Source organism: Rhinatrema bivittatum, chromosome 1, assembly GCF_901001135.1.
Source record: "Rhinatrema bivittatum chromosome 1, aRhiBiv1.1, whole genome shotgun sequence".
NCBI classification, from domain to species: domain Eukaryota; kingdom Metazoa; phylum Chordata; class Amphibia; order Gymnophiona; family Rhinatrematidae; genus Rhinatrema; species Rhinatrema bivittatum.
The window spans coordinates 320,626,688-320,642,943 of record NC_042615.1 but is presented as its reverse complement, the minus strand read 5'-3'; positions in this window follow the sequence as shown (position 1 = coordinate 320,642,943).

Here is a 16,256-nt window from a genome sequence, read left to right as displayed (position 1 = left end):
AGTTGCACAGTGCATGCAGCTTACCCGGATAGTTTCCCTTTGAAAATTGGTGAGCATAGAGCCTGGCACATGAAAAGTGCCTGCATGCTTTGCACCCACTTTTGGTGCAGGCAGCCAATCAGGCATATAATAGCAGATGTGGATTTGAAAAGGGAATGTACAGCTGTTGGCTTCCACCCCATCCCCGCCACTGCCCTGGAAGTGTCTCTGTTTAGCCTGTCTAAGTACACAGGATGTGGAAGCCCCACCTATACTCTCAGCTGGACAGAGGAAAGCAATTTTCAGTCAGGTCAGTACCTATTTCCCCAGCTAAATGGATTTGAAAATTATTCTCTAGAAGTACATTTATTTCTTTATTTATTTACATGCTTTTAATATACCGACGTTCAGGACAACAGTCTTATCACACCGGTTTACATTAAAACTGAACTTGGGAAAGTTACAAATAACCATGCATATGAATTACACATATATTGACATGGGCTGCTAGTCTGCAAACTCTGGAAATGTGAAGATAGTTAAGTGAATAAGGCAAACGACTACTGTCGCCATAGAGTCAACTATCTCCCAAGACAGCCCAAATATCTTCTGGGCTTTTTTTTTTTTTTTTTTTTTTTGCTGCATGAGAAAAAATGCTAAGGGGCCAAGTAACTGCTAATGTTGAACGAGCTGTTATTGCAGAACTGAGAACATAGTGGCCAGCTGGATAAAAACAGTTTTCCCAGATCCAGAATTAAACAACGAGAACATTATATAAAAATGTGTTTATATAGTGACCACTTCCACTAGCATGCTAGTTTATTGTATTTTATTTTTTGGAGGGATGAAAACATATTATTCAGCAAGGTAATCTCAATTTAAGAGATTGAATGCAAAGAACTTTCTGTATGTCTCATACCAGTACTGTTGCACTGCCTGTAACAGCATACATCTATTATTAGGCAAAATAGGAAATATTGTACACCCACATGGTGAACCCTATTTCTGCTAATGGAATAGGCAGGCTTGGTAGTTAACTAAACTGCCTCCAAATCAAAGGCGGTGCGATACCGGTTACGGGATTGGGTTAACCGCAAAAAGCTTCTTGTCCAAGTCCCCAGGTGATATCCGACACACCCCAGCACTAACTCTGTAGGCTCCGGCACAGAAGATAAGCAGAGAAGTCACACAGTAGCTCCTTTGCATTGGGCCCAGGATCCAAATTTAAAAGCACAAACAGCCTGGGCTGCACAGCAAGCGAATTACTTAAATGTCAGAGCAGCATTGTTAAAACTCTATCAATATGCACAGCAGCTATCATGTGTACAGCAAAGAAGAGAGTCCATTTCACAAAAGCTAATGGGAGCAAAAAAAGCAGGATCCTGTGTTGCTTCTACCAGAAGGTTTTAACGAAGCCTTCAAGCAATTAAAATTTCTGTAACTTGCTCACATCAACATTTAATTTAAAAAAATACTATAGAAATTTGCCTTTTTAAGGGTTTAGTGAATGAAATATCAATCTCATTTCTTAGAATGTGCTAATTAATTGTCCACACAATTTTGGTGGTTTTAGGGGAAGTTCATGAATTCATGATTGCAGCCAGGAGCCACAAATGATCTGGTTTTCAGGATACCTACAAATAATATGCATAAGATAGATTTGCATACACTGCCTCCAACATATGCAAATTTACCTCACACATTTTCATTGTGGATATCATAACTGATTTGGTAATCAGAGAGCTGGATCAAGGGAGATCGCTAGACGTAGTATACTTTGATTTCAGCAAGGCCTTTTACACGGCTCCGCATACACAACTTATAAATAAATTGAATGTCCTTGGTATGGATCTTAAAGTGACTGAGTGGGTTGGAAACTGATTGAGTGGGAGGTGACAAAGGGTAGTGGTAATTGGAGTTCACTCCGAGGAGGGAAGGATTACTAACAGTGGGCTACAGGAATAGGTCCTTGGACAAGTTCTTTTCAAAATTTTTCTAAGCAACATTGTGGAAGGATTGTTGGGAGACTTGGTTTTATCCCAATGATACCAAAATTTGCAATAAAGTAGACAGCCAGGAAAGTGTGGAAAACATGAGGAATGATCTAGTGAAACTCGAGCAATGCTCTAGGGTTTGACAGCTAAAAATTGATGCTAAAAAATGTGGAGTTACGCATTTAGGGGCGGATTTTAAGAGCCCTGCTCGCGTAAATCCGCCCGGATTTACGCGAGCAGGGCTTGCGCGCCGGTGCGCCTATTTTACATAGGCCTGCCGGCGCGCGCAGAGCCCGGGGACTCGCGTAAGTCCCGGGGTTTTCCGAGGGGGGCGTGTCGGGGGCGTGTTGGGGGCGGGGCCGAGCGGCGCGCCGTTTTCGGGGTGGGACGCAGCGTTTCGGGGGTGGGCCCGGGGGTGTGGTTTCGGCCCGGGGCGGTCCGGGGGCGTGGCCGTGCCCTCCGGAACTGCCCCCGGGTTGCGTCTAGGCATGCCAGCGGCCCGCTGACACGCGGGGATTTACTTCTCCCTCTGGGAGGCGTAAATCCCCCAACAAAGGTAGGGGGGGTTTAGACAGGGCCGGGGGGTGGGTTAGGTAGAGGAAGGGAGGGGAAGGTGAGGGGAGGGCGTTAGCGAATTCCCTCCAAGACCGCTCCGATTTCGGAGCGGCCTCGGAGGGAACGGAGGTAGGCTGCGCGGCTCGGCGCGCGCCGGCTACACGAAATCGGTAGCCTTACGCGCGCCGATCCAGGATTTTAGCAGATACGTGCGGCTACGTGCGTATCTGCTAAAATCCAGCGTACTTTTGTTTGCGCCTGATGCGCCTACAAAAGTACGCGAGGGCGCCCTTTTTGAAAATCTACCCCTTAGGATGCAAAAACATAAAGAAGAGGTACAGCATAGGGCAGGGGTGGTCAACCTTTCACTAACCAAGAGCTATGGAATAAGAATGCACAGACCCTAAGAGCTTCACATTTTCAAGTGGGGAAGGTTCTTCCAATAAGGACCCTTTATCTGCACCAGCCTCTCTCTCTCTCTGTGTGTCCCCACTAGTCTCTCCCTCTCTCCCTCTCCTGTCCTGTTCCCATTAGTCTCTCTCAATTCTCCCACTAGTCTCTCTCTCTCTCTCTCTCTCTCTCTCAATCCTCCAACACAGTCCCCACCATTTTCTCTCTTTCTTCAAATCTCCTAACTCAATCCCCGGCAATCTTTCTTTCTCTCTCCGATCCTAGTCCCATTTCCCACCAGTCTCTCAGTCCCATCCTGTTCCCATCAGTCTCTCTCCATTCTGCCCCCTTGTTCCCACAAATCTCTCTCTTTCAATCCCACACCCTGTTCCCACCACACTCTGTTCTCACCAGTCTCTCTCTCTCTTCCCCCCACCCCCAATCCTGTACCCACTAGTCTCTCTCTCTCTCTCTCTCTCTCAATCCTCCCACCCTTTCCTCACTATACTCTCATTCCACAGACCCAGCATAGCATCCTAGCCCCTACAATATCAATGATGCGAGCTCAGAAACCACAACATAACACCTCCAGCCCCACTTCTTTGTGCAATTTTGTCCCTCTCTCTTCATCCTCTGCCCATCACCTATATGTCCCTATCACTCTCTTTTCCCTGCCCACCCACTCTCTCATCCTGTACCTTATGCCCAGCACTAATACTCCTGTCCTCTTTTTCTCTCTTCCCACTCTTCCCTTACCCCCATTCCCTCTCTCTTTCTCTCTTCCCCTGCTCCTACCCTCTCTCTCTCCCTCTCCTCTAGTTCTTTCTCTGGCTCTCTCTCCTCATCTTTGGCCATAAAGCCTTCTAGACCTCACACGCACCCCTCCCATCACCTCTGTCTCCCTTACCAGTCGCAACTTTGGCTCTTTATTTCTCCACATCCATCATGTCTCTGGTTCTCATGATCTCCCTCACCCCATCACTACTTCTAGCTCCATTACCCTCCCTCTCCCCCTTCATTACCTATTTATGTTATTTATTTTTTTATTTTATAAGCTTTTATATACCAAAGTATTGGTGATGGCTTCACTCCGGTTTACATTTTAAACAACAAGATACATCAAATTCTGCGGTTTACATTTTAAACAACAAGATATATCAAATTCTGCGGAGCAGCTTCAACAGGTTCACAAATTGGATTGAAGAAATACAATACATTCCGAGGAGCAACTTAAAAATGGATAGGTATAAAAATGGATAAGCATAGGAAACTTGGGATAAGAATCATTTTAAAGGAGTAAAATCCTGATACAGTAGCATTTAAAAAAGGATGCTAAATACATCATATATTACTTTGTTCGGGGGGGGGGTACTAAGTTGAGGGATAATCTGGAGGTGAGGATAAGAGAGGGTGGGTGGGGTGTAGTAGAGGGGGGGATTTGTAGAAAATGGGAGGATTATGGTAGGGAAGAACGGAGGGGGTAGTGGGACTGCTGGGGGTTGTCATATTTGTTGGTTTATCTGATCCCATTTTTGTATGCTTGTTTGAAGAGCCACGTTTTGAGCAGTTTTTTGAACAGTTTGGTATTTCTTTGAAGTCTGAGACTGGGAGGTAGGGTGTTCCAGAGGTGAGGTCTGGCTATTGAGAAAGCTCTTTTTCTGGTGGTGGTTAGTTTGGCGGTATTGACTGGTGGGATTTCTAGTCGTGCTTTATTGGTTGATCTTGTGTTGCGTTGAGTGTGGTGGATTTGAATTAGTGAGTTGAGGCAATCGTAGTCATTGTGGTGAATTGAGTTGTGTTTTATTGATAGTGTTTTGTATTCTATTCTTTTTTCTACGGGGAGCCAGTGTAGCTCTTTTAGTACGGGTGAGATATGGTCGATTCTTTTGAGTCCAGTGAGAATTCGTGCGGTGGTGTTTTGTAGTATTTGTAGAGGGTGTAGGGTAGATTTTGGAAGACCTATCATGAGAGAGTTTCAATAGTTGATGCTTGAGAAGATCAATGATTGAAGAATGGTTCTGAAGTCTGTTTGGTTTAGTAAGGGTTTGAGGTGTTTGAGAATTGCTAGTTTGTGGAAGCCTTCTTTTGTTTTCATGGAGATGTGTTTTCTGAGGTTGAGTTGGGGGTCGATCCAGATTCCCAGGTCATTGACGTGTTCTTTTAGCTTGATGGGGTTGTTGTCGATGACAATGGGGTGGTTCAGGTGATCACCGGAGTTATTTCTTTCAATCAGCATACATTCAGTTTTGTCGGTGTTGATGCAAAGTTTTAGTTGGTTTAATAGGCGTTTGATTTTGTTGATGGTTGTGGCTGCGATTTTTAGAGCATTCTCAATGGAGTTTGATACTGGGATGATTAGCTGAATGTCGTCAGCATATAGTAAGTAGGTAATGGAGAGGCTTGAAAGAAGTTGGCAGAGTGGTAAAAGGTATATGTTGAATAGGATGGCCGATAGAGAGGATCCTTGTGGCACTCCTGTTTCAAGAGGGATGGCTTTAGATGTGTGGTTGTTTAGTTTAACCTTGTAAGATCTATTTTGGAGGAAGGGTGTGAACCATTCTAGGATTTTTCCTGTTAGACCTATTTCGGATAGTCTGCAGATTAGGCTACTGTGTTCGACTGTGTCGAATGCTGCCGATAGATCGAGTAGAATGAGGATGTATCGTTGTCCGTGATCAAAACCTCTTAGGATAGTATTTGTTAGGTTGGTGAGTAGAGTTTCTGTACTGTGATTTTTTTCTGAAGCCGTGTTGGGTTGGGTATAAGATGTTGTTTGCATCTAGATGATCGTTCAGTTGTTTAAGCGCGGCCTTCTCGGTTAGTTTGGCGAGGAATGAAAGGTTTGAGATGGGTCTGTAGTTGCTTAGGTCGTAGGGGTCAAGGTTCTTTTTTTTTAGGATGTTTTTATGGTGGCGATTTTTAGGTTGGCCGGAAGATCTCCTTCTTATAGTGATTTGTTTATAATTGACGTGATGGTTGGTGCAATGGTTTGGGAGATTTCTTTTAGTGCGAGTGTTGGTATTGTGTCAAGTTTGTGGCTGGCTGGGTTCAGTGATTTGATTAGCTTCTCCGTTTCGGTGGTTATCGGTTCAAAGTAAGCCCAAGGTGTGATGTCTGTGCGAATCAGGTTTGAGTTGTTGTTTGTGGTCTTTGTTATTTTTTCTGATATTTTGCGAGGTCTTGGCTTAGATTTTTGTGTGGAAGTTTGATATTGTTGTTGTTCACTGTGATTAGGTTGTTTACAATGTTGAAGAGGGATTTTGGGTTATTTGTGGAGTTTAGGATTTTTTTACTGTAGTATTCCTTTTTTGCTTTGTTTAGTAGGCTTTTATAGTAGGCGAGGTGGGTTCGTTATCTTTCAAGTGTTAGTTGACATTTGTTTTTTCTCCAGTCTTTCTCTTTTCGTCTGAGGGTAGATTTGGTCTCCTTTAGTTGTGGGTTGAACCAGGGGTTGTTGTTTTGTCTTTTTGAATTGATTCGCTTGGTTCTTTCAGGGTTTATGGTGTTGGCTGTTTCAGTTGTTATTTGGTGCCAGGATTGTGTGGCGTTGGATATGTTGGAGAGATCGATGTTTGATAGTTGTTTTTCAAGTTCATGTTGGAGTAGATCAGGAGTGAAAGGTGGTCCGGTATTTAAAGGAGTGAGTGTTGTTGGCTTCAATCTTGTTGATAGCGTTGCCCAACACCCCCTCCCCCCAACACCCTCTCTCCCATCTATTCCACTTCTAGCTCTGTCACTGTTCCTCTCGACACCATTTTTGTTCTTTCTCTCCCCTCCCCTCCCCACCCCCATTATCATTTCTGGTTTACTGTTACAGTCATGCATTCTCACACCCCTCTACTGCCTTTTTCCCCAGTTCTTTCAAATACCTTCTACCCATTTTCCTAGCTCTTATGTTCCCTCAACTCCCTCAACCCTATTTGTATGAATCCCCTTCCCACATGGTTCTTATGTTGGCCTTCTGTCCTTTGTTTCTTCCACTGTAGCCCTGGTCCCTTTACACCTGCTGCAGAACATGTGACAGCATGGAGTTTGGGAAGGAATAAAGTTCCAGTCAAATTTACATTGCTGATTTCAAGGAGACAGGGCAGCAGGATTAATAATTCAGACGACATCATTAGCAGGTAAAGACAAGCTTGGCCAAGACATCATTGATGGTTGATAACAAAATGTCCAGTAATAACAATTTGGACTGGGTAGGTAACCTAAGTGCTGGAGGTAGTCTGTACCAAATAATGACAAACTACTTATCTGGGTTATGTGAGTGATGTGCTATGTTAGCCTCTGTCTATATCAGTGACTGGGGGTGAAGTAGGGCTTGTTGTTCCCTTTCTTACCACAACAATGCATACACTAGAGCATGCATTGTGTTTGAACACATTTAGCACACAGTGGCTTATGACACAAACAAGCCTGTGCTTCCACTCTTTATGATGGATGCCTCTGTTATATGAATGTATAGGATGGGGAACAAACAGCATCATGCTTTGTAATCTAATATTCCACCTTGGCCTGACCCTGTTTACCAATTGAGTTGGGGAGGGTGAAAAATGCCAGTGTGTGAATACATATTTCCTGGGAGCACTTTGCCAGATGAGAATATATCTGCCTGTAGTGTACCCCGACCCCCGGTCACGATACCTAATGCTCTCCCAGGAACTGGAGCGGGCCTATCTCTACTGGAATTTGTGTGGAGGGTTACTTGTTTGGAAGAAATTCAGCTGGCAGAGAGGCTGTGTGTTTTTCTGGGAGTAGAGGGGTTAGATGATGTCCACTGCATTTGAGGATGCAGGGATGTAAAGAAGAGGGAGGGCCTTTGGCGCTCTCATGGCAGCTGCTAGAAGAGGGAGGGCCTTTGGCGCTCTCATGGCAGCTGCTATTAGGTTCGCCTGATAAAGGGGCGGGGGGGGGGGTGTTCTATGCCAGCGTGTTGTTGATGGCTAGGGATGGGGAGTGGTCTGAAGCCTGCCAACACCCCTATGAAAGGTTATGTTTTTAGAGACAAGCCAACTTTAGCACTTATCTGAGTAACTTATCCTAGTAAGTAGACCTAGAGCCTGCCACATAAGGCCCCCCTCACTTGTGTCTTTCTCTGCCATAAGTACACGCTGCCTGATTAGGCCAACAAATGATCCACCCCTATGTAGCAGCATAAGTAGTGCGTCCATAGAGGCTGGGCCCAGCAGACATTTTGCATCTAGCTGGCACAGGAATTCTGTACCGAGGCCCAGCCAGGCTTGTTTCCACAAGTCTTGTTACTTGCCGGTATATGCCACCACTTCTGCAGCATCATGGCCCTTTGCCATGCTGTGACTTGCCACAGACATTGCATATCTTTGGGGGGCCTCCCCTGGGGCATCTGTTGGGCCTGGTACTGCTGCGGGACATGGAGTCCTGGAATTCTGGGGAAGGCACAGGTGGAGGCTCCAGCATGCATTGGAAAATAAGAGTTAAGACACTGGTCAGGTTGTTAATTGATGTTGCCACTGTAGTGAAAGCTTGTGTGTGGGCTGTGATCTGGTTATATAGGGCCTGGGTCTGACTGTTGATAGCCCTCCTCAGGTGCACTAGCTCTGCCCATATGTGGTGGAGATGTACACCATGCCTCCTTTCCAACCAGTCCAGCTGCTCATGCATCAAGGGTTCTGTTGGTGTTGGCACTGGTTCTGTGCTGGGTGTGGTCAGAGCTGCTGTTTGAGCCTCCAAATGTAACATCATGGGGCTAGTGGGCTACTCCAGCTTGGTGTCTGCTGCCTCATGTGGGTGACATGATGTGTTGAGGTGGATTGCACTGAATCATCTGGCTCAGGTCATCCATGAAGCCGGTTATGTTGAGGCTTACATTGAGAGAGCTTGCTGAGCCAAGGGGTGCTAGCATCTGCATCTACTGAGGAGACTGGTGCTGCTTCTACTCCTCCTCCTTCTCCCTGAACTGAGTCTGTGCATCCATTAGTAAGGGGCCACGGAAAAGTGCTACAGGGCTGGTGGTCCCTGGGACTTGATGGCTGGGACCAGCAGAGTTCTGGTGAAAGCTGTGAAACAAAGAAGAAGACATAAGTACCAATGCCAAGAAGTACACATGTACCATTTGACATCAGATGCGCACTTTGCATCAATCAATGTGACAATCTTATGCCAAATTATGTGGACAACTGTAGCAGGCTTACCATTTACAGGTTAGGTGAACTTACCAACTCCAGCTAGCGTGGTGTCCAGCCACTCATCCATGACTTCGAAGCAGTTCGATGAGATGCTCCTCCACCGATGTCATGATCATGGGACAAGGGGCCCCCTCCTCTGGTCTTTCATATATACTTGTTGCAGTTAGCCACCTTGCTTTTCAGTTGGGCCTTGATGTCATGGTACCTGTGGGCCACCTGCTTCACACTCCACTTCACACCACTGCGCCTGGATACAGCCCGGATGATCATGCACCAGATATGGCCCTTGGCTGCCCGCAATGTCGTGGCCGCATGGTTGCCAAACATCATTGCATAATTCTCTAGGACTCCTGCGATGATCATTTCATTGTCCTCCATGCTGAACTTCAAAGCCCTCAGATGAGCATGCCCTGCTGCCTGGTTGCCAGAGCGGGGTGTCATTTCTGCTTCCGGAGAGGTATCCTCTTTTTCCTCACTCTCAATCCCATTCCTCTCCCTTCTACCCCCCACCATGCCCCTGCCCTTCCAACTCCTGTACCCTCCACCCTCTCTGTCTATCCCTAGTCTGCTGTTCTCCTCCCATCATACTCGCCTGCCTATCCCTTCCCTCCTGCCTATCTCTTCTCTTCTCTTGTCCCTATCCCTACTCCTACTCCTAGTCCTAGCACTCCTGCTCTCATCCTCCTGCCTCCTCTCCTCCCACTCCTCACCTCACTACTCTCTTCTCTCTCCTCTCTCCCCATGCCTCTCATGCTCCATCCTCTCCACTCCTCACTCCTCCACACCAGCACTACCCCACCACCACCACCATCACCACGCCTCCTCCACCACACCAATACCACCACTCCTTCACACTGCCACCTAGAGTTGCCAACTGTTTGGATTTTCTCTGGACTAAAGATAAATTAGGGGGACTGTCCGGATACCAGGAAGAAGGCTGAAATGTCTGGAAATTGTTCAGATTTTAGCCTTCCAAGTGTAGCTGGATGGAGGTCTACCTAGCATCTCTCTCTTCCAGGCTAGCATGCCTCCTCCTGCCCAGTTTTGGCTCTTTTTCCATCATTCCTGCAGAGCTGTTTGCACTGCAAGGTGTTCCATAAATACAGAGCCCCGCACAGGTCAAATAACTAAAACGTGATCTTCGCGCTGCAGGAGAAACAAGAGGTAACAGCTGCAGAATCAGCTTGCTCTTGCCTCTTGGCTCTTGGCTCTGTCCCAGTATGGCATTTATTATGTGGAGGGTACTTAGTTTAATTATTGGGTGTTATTTGATTTGTCTGTTATTTTTATAAAAAAAAGTTTTGTTTTTTGGAAAAGTTTTTAAGTTTTATCTGTTTTTAATTACTGGACGTTATTCTGTTTGTCAGCTTGTGATCTATCTAATGTTTGGGTACTTGCCAGGTACATGTGACTTGGATTGGCCACTGTTGGAAACAGGATAGTGGGCTTGATGGATCCTTGCTCTGTCCCAGTATGGCATTTATTATGTTCCTATGTTCTTATTTTTTGAAATATTTATTTTTATTAGTAAGATTTTACTGTTATTGATGTTTTATATTTCTTGATTTTATTTGAAGTACTATGAGGAATGGTGGTGTTTTTGTTTTTCCATTATTGCACTACATACAGTCTAGCTTGTTGCGCTTTCCAGTTCAGTTTTTGTCTGAATTTTTATACTTTATGGTCTCTCTTTTCTGTTTTTGGAGATGGTCTCCTTGTGTTTTGCATGTGTGACTGAGGTGAGATATTCTGCTTACATACAGATTTAGTGCTGGGATTGATAGCAGACTGGATATTTTTGTTTTCCTTAAAGAAAGTATATTAGCATTTTAGGGCTTGTGTAATATTTGCAGTGTTGCCTTTTCATACTGTGAGCGCTGTTAGTGCTGGTTTGCTTTGGCAGCACTAACAGCACTCCATACTATAGACTACTATATTGTATTTCAGTTTACTCATTGCTTTCTGAGGGCCCAGCCCACACCAAATGCATGTTACAATAGGCCTAATAACCTAAAAAATACTCCTTGCTGTTATATCCTAATTGACATAGCCAAAATAGGGTACGAGGACCATCAGAAAAAGAGCCTGCTGCAATTTGGTATGCAAACATAGGCATAGTGTTTCAATCATCACTCCAGTCATTATAAAGTCCCACAAGAACTTTTTATAATTTTCTTATGCAAATAAAAACACTTATCTCAAGCACTATGAGGATCTCCCAACACTAATTGTGTTTTGGAATTTCTGCTTTAGGGGAAAAATCGTCTGCAGCATTAATCAAAGACAGCCATCTTATCTTGTCATTTCATATGGACTTGTGGGACTTTAAAATGACCGGCTATGTCAATTAGAATATAACAGCAAGAATTATTTTTTTAGGTTGTTGGTTTCCAGTTTTGGTATACTTTTTAGGACTTTTTTATTTGTTGACAATAGGCCTAATACCATATGGGTTCCAAGTGCCTTTATTGCAGGGTTTTCTGGTTGGCAGTGGCACTACAGCAGGGCATGTAAATATAACATACATATTCTTGTTAGTGATACTTTTACTTTGGAATGAATGTCCTTTTTTCATGTAAAATATATTATTGTTATGCGTGCCAGCCGCAGCAGACCCGCGGTTCGGCCCCCTCACCTCTTTCAAAGTGATCCAGCACCTGGTCCCTTGTTTCTGGCGGCTGTGGGCCACTGGCTCTGTCCTCGGGCTGCCCCTGGGGCCTCTGGCACTGCTGCAGTTCCTGATGTTCCGCGTCGGGCCTCTCCTCTTGGCCGGGGAGAGACGCCGTCCCAACCAGCATCTTGCCCCTCCCTAGGCGCGTGCGCACAGCTGATCCTTTCATAGGGCCTGCGGCGGGAACCTGGCCGCGGCCCCGGATGATGGTGTCGGCAGAGCTCCGGTATATAAGCCCGGGCTCCGCTCTCTCAAATTGCCTTTGCAACAGGTCCCCTCGCTAGTCGAGCCCTCGTTGCCTCTTCAGTTCCTGTTTCCTTGTTCCTGAGTTCCTGTTCCTTCGTCTCTCCTTCGGATTGCTAACCTGGTTTGACCTCTGCATTGCCTGACTACTCTGTTGCCTCTCTCCAGCTCTGGACCTCTGCATCGTCTGACCACGCCGTTGCTTCTCTCCAGCCCTGGAGAGCATTGTCTGACCATCCTTTGACTCTCTCCTCGTCCAGACCTCAGCCTTGCTTGCCACTGCTTACAGCCTGCCGCCAGTCCTGAACCCAGCTTGCTTAGAGGTCACCTCTTCAGCCTTTGTCCTGGACGTGGTTCATTCAGGCTTCAGCCTGCTCTTGCTCGAGCGCCCTTTGTCAGACTGTGTTCCTATTGGCACCCGGGTCTCCAGGACTCCGCCTCGTCCAGTACAGACTGTTACCTATGCTAGTTGCTGCCTCTGGGCTGACCTCGATCCACCCATCGACGACCACTGACGGAGGCCACCTATGTCCAGCCGACCCCGGCACCCAAAGGCTCAACTTGCGGGGAACGAGGGCTGGTATTGGTGAAACGCCAGCCGGCCTCCGTCTGTCAGCCCTCTCCACCTGCCAATGGTGGGGACCCATAGGATCCCTCCTATGGGTAGCATCAACCCCACCTCAGCCCAAGGGTCTACCTCCGGCGCAACAATTATAAATGCATAACTATTAATTGGGTGTGGGGAGGACTGAGGAGAATGGGAAAGCAAGGCTGTAAGGTTTGCCTAGGGTACCCGATATCCTTCCACCAGCCATAGCAGCGTCATGAGCTCACCAGGCTTCCTCTGCTTGGCTTGGAGTGGCAGTAGTTTTATGTGGCTGTGACATGAACACTGGGGATTTTACCAATCACTTGACTCCGGTCCCTGCCTCCCCTGACTCCTGAGTGCGGTACCTCCAGATCTGCTGTTTTGGGAGAAAAGTTGGGGGCTGTATTTGGGCAGCTCTAGCGAATGTTGCGGACTCTGTACTGAGACCAGTGTGCAGTGATCACTATGGCCAGCTGCAGATGCTGATATGGATGATGCCCCACTTGGGGCTGAGGAAGGGGTCAGTACTCCAGGCTATGGACAATGTGAGGAGCCTGCGGCTGACAGATGGGTCAGTAATCCAGGCTGGATAAGCAAATTCTTGATGCAGCAGACATTTCTCCAGTTCCCCAGGGTTCTAGTGGTTGTATTTACAAGTTGTGTGGACTCTTCCACTTTATAAATGGATCTCTGTAACTTGTGATACTTTAAATTAGAGTAATAGAGATTTTAGTATTTTATAGTAGATAAAATGTTTTGTAAAATACCAGTGGCTTAACAAGATGTCAAGTATGTATTAGAATACAATTTGAAACTTCAAGAATTAAAAAAAACTCCCATCCAGACTGAAGAATATTTTTAACTTGTTTAGTGTACGAGTTATTAGAAAGATTGTGTGGAGGTCACGTGACACATTCTGAGGAGACAGACGTGAGTCTGATTTGCTCTGGGGCATCTTCTCCCCATTTACTTTAATTGACAGCTGTATCGATGATATTTCCCCATAATTCGTGACCAGAGACTTGCTTCAGTGGTTCGGGCACTAAAAGCAGGAGAAGCGCGAATCTAGTTTCCTTACCTTATGTCTAAGCGACTCCAGCATGGGGATCATGGGAAGTCCAAAGGCCCCCAACTGCAAGATGGTGAACAATGTAAGCAGTCCTCTGTCTCTGAATACACCAGATCCCGTGATTAAAGAAGTAGCATCTGCGGTAGCTGTGGAAGTAAGTGGGACATTTGAGAAGATTTACTTGAAATTAGATGACGGGCCAAATACGTGAAGTGGAATTGCAGGTCTCAGCGGTAGACAACCGCATGGTGATTCTGGAGTCTGAAATATCTACTCTAAAGGTGGCCCAAAACCATCAAGCATCTAAATAGATGATTTGCAAACTTGGGCACGGAGGAGTAATCTCCGATTTCTTGGATTGCTGGAGACAATTCGAGATGTGGATCTGGTGGGCCTGCTGGAAGAGTGGCTGCCGCGAGCACTTGCCATATAAACGAAACATGACGCATTGAGGATCGAGAGAGTACATCATCTGGGGCCTGTACAGTCACAACGCAGCAAACAGAGGCCGGTAATAGCAAAGTTTCTTAACTTCGCACAGAGATACTTCAAGCGTACTGGAAGAAGCGAGACGTGTATTTTGAAGAGAACACGATTTTAATATTCCAGGACTTTTCCTCTGCTGCAGTCACACACTGGAAGCTCTTTGCGACATTTTGCAAAAAAGCATCCTGTTCATGCTGCAATACCCGGCAAAGCTAAGAATTACACATGCCAATCGGGTAGTCTGGTGTGATTCACCCAATAAAGCTATGGCCTTTCTGAATTTGCTGGACTCAGATGCTATTACCCACAGCAAGGAGGTTCCAATGCCATTACTTTCAATGGCCTACTGAGTGGGTCTTCTCATGGAGGAGAAGTCCATTACCTGCTATTAAGTTCACTTAGAGAATAGCCACTGCCATTAGCAATGGTAACATGGAATAGACTTAGTTTTGGGGTACTTGCCAGGTTCTTATGGCCTGGATTGGCCACTGTTGGAAACAGGGCTTGATGGACCCTTGGTCTGACCCAGTATGGCATTTTCTTATGTTCTTATGTTCTAATGAGTGATGCAGCAAGCCAGAATTTGGAAGGATTTTAGGGGAACTGTTATGGCTCTTTTACAGTGCTATTTTGAAAGTTTACCCTGATCACTGACTGAAGTTTTTCAATTTCAGAGACAGTGGATTGGATCATCATCATTTTTTTCTCTTTCTTCAATTTTTTTTTCTTTCTCTTCTTTTCTTGCCTTTTTCTATATTTTTCTATATTGCTCTTTCTTTTCTTTTTCATCTTTTTCCTAGTCTTGGATTACAGAATAGTCAAGAACTTGGTGTGAGACTGTTCACTTCTGCCACTATTTGAGACAATCTAAGGAACTTTGGTTTATAGAAATTTAGTTACTGCTTTTTATATTAACAGGCCGATTCAGTAAACTGTGCGGGAGAGCCGGCGCTCCGAGGTGAGCGCCCGCTCTCCCAACGCGCGCCCAGGCCACTCTCCTGGGCGCATGATTCATTTCTGGCGCATCTCCTGGGCGCATTTCATTTCATACCACATGATTCAATAATACAATAGCCAGCGGCTGTGGTGTTGTTCAATATTCAACAATACTATCTTACTATGCCTGTGGTGTTGTTCAAGTTTCAATAATACTATAGCCAATGGCTTATCCATCTAGACAAGTTACAAATACTAGATACTCGATTGATTCATTCTAATTGCCTGCCTATAAAAAGATTGTTGTTATTTATTTGTTGTATTATTATGCCTTATTTGTTATATTATTATGCCTTATTTTTAATTCAATTTTTTCCAAGTTCAATCTCCTGTTCTATGTAAGACTCATATGTTTAGTCATCCTAATGTTATATGTAAACCGAAGTGATTGGTAACATTGTTACCAGAACCTCGGTATATAAAAAATGTTAAATAAATAAATAAATAAATAAATAAATAAATAAATGATTCAGTATTCAAATGAGGGCCCAGCTAATAAGGAGGCGCTAGGGACACCAGCACGTCCCTAGCGCCTCCTTATTGGCGGAAGCGGCAGCTGTCAGTGGGTTTGACAGCCGACACTTAATTTTACTGGCATCGGTAGTCGAACCCTCTGACAGCCACGGGTTTGGAACACAGACGCCGGCAAAATTGAGTGTCCGTTTTCCAACCCGCGAGCCATGGGCAGTTTTTTTTTTTTAAGATTTTTTATTTTTTTTTCGGGCCTCCGACTTAATATCGCTATGATATTAAGTTGAGGCTGTACAGAGGCTGTACAGAAAATCTGTTTTTTCTGCTTTTCTGTACACTTGCCCGGTGCTGGCCGAAATTAACTCCTGCTTGGCCGCACATTTTACTTTCTGTATTGAGCGTGACTAACTAATAGGCTCATCAACATGCATTTGCATGTGATACATGCTATTAGTTTCGGGGGGGTTGGCCGCGTGTTTTCCATGTGCTATAAGTATGTGCACCATACTGAATTTGCTTGTAAATTGTTAAGCTGAGAAGGGGTTAAATTTGGTGAGATGAGGCACTCATGCATCTAGAAGTATCCCTAACATCTAAGTTAGACAATGTTCTTCTTTTGTAGAATATGGTGGTACTTTTGTCTGATGGGATG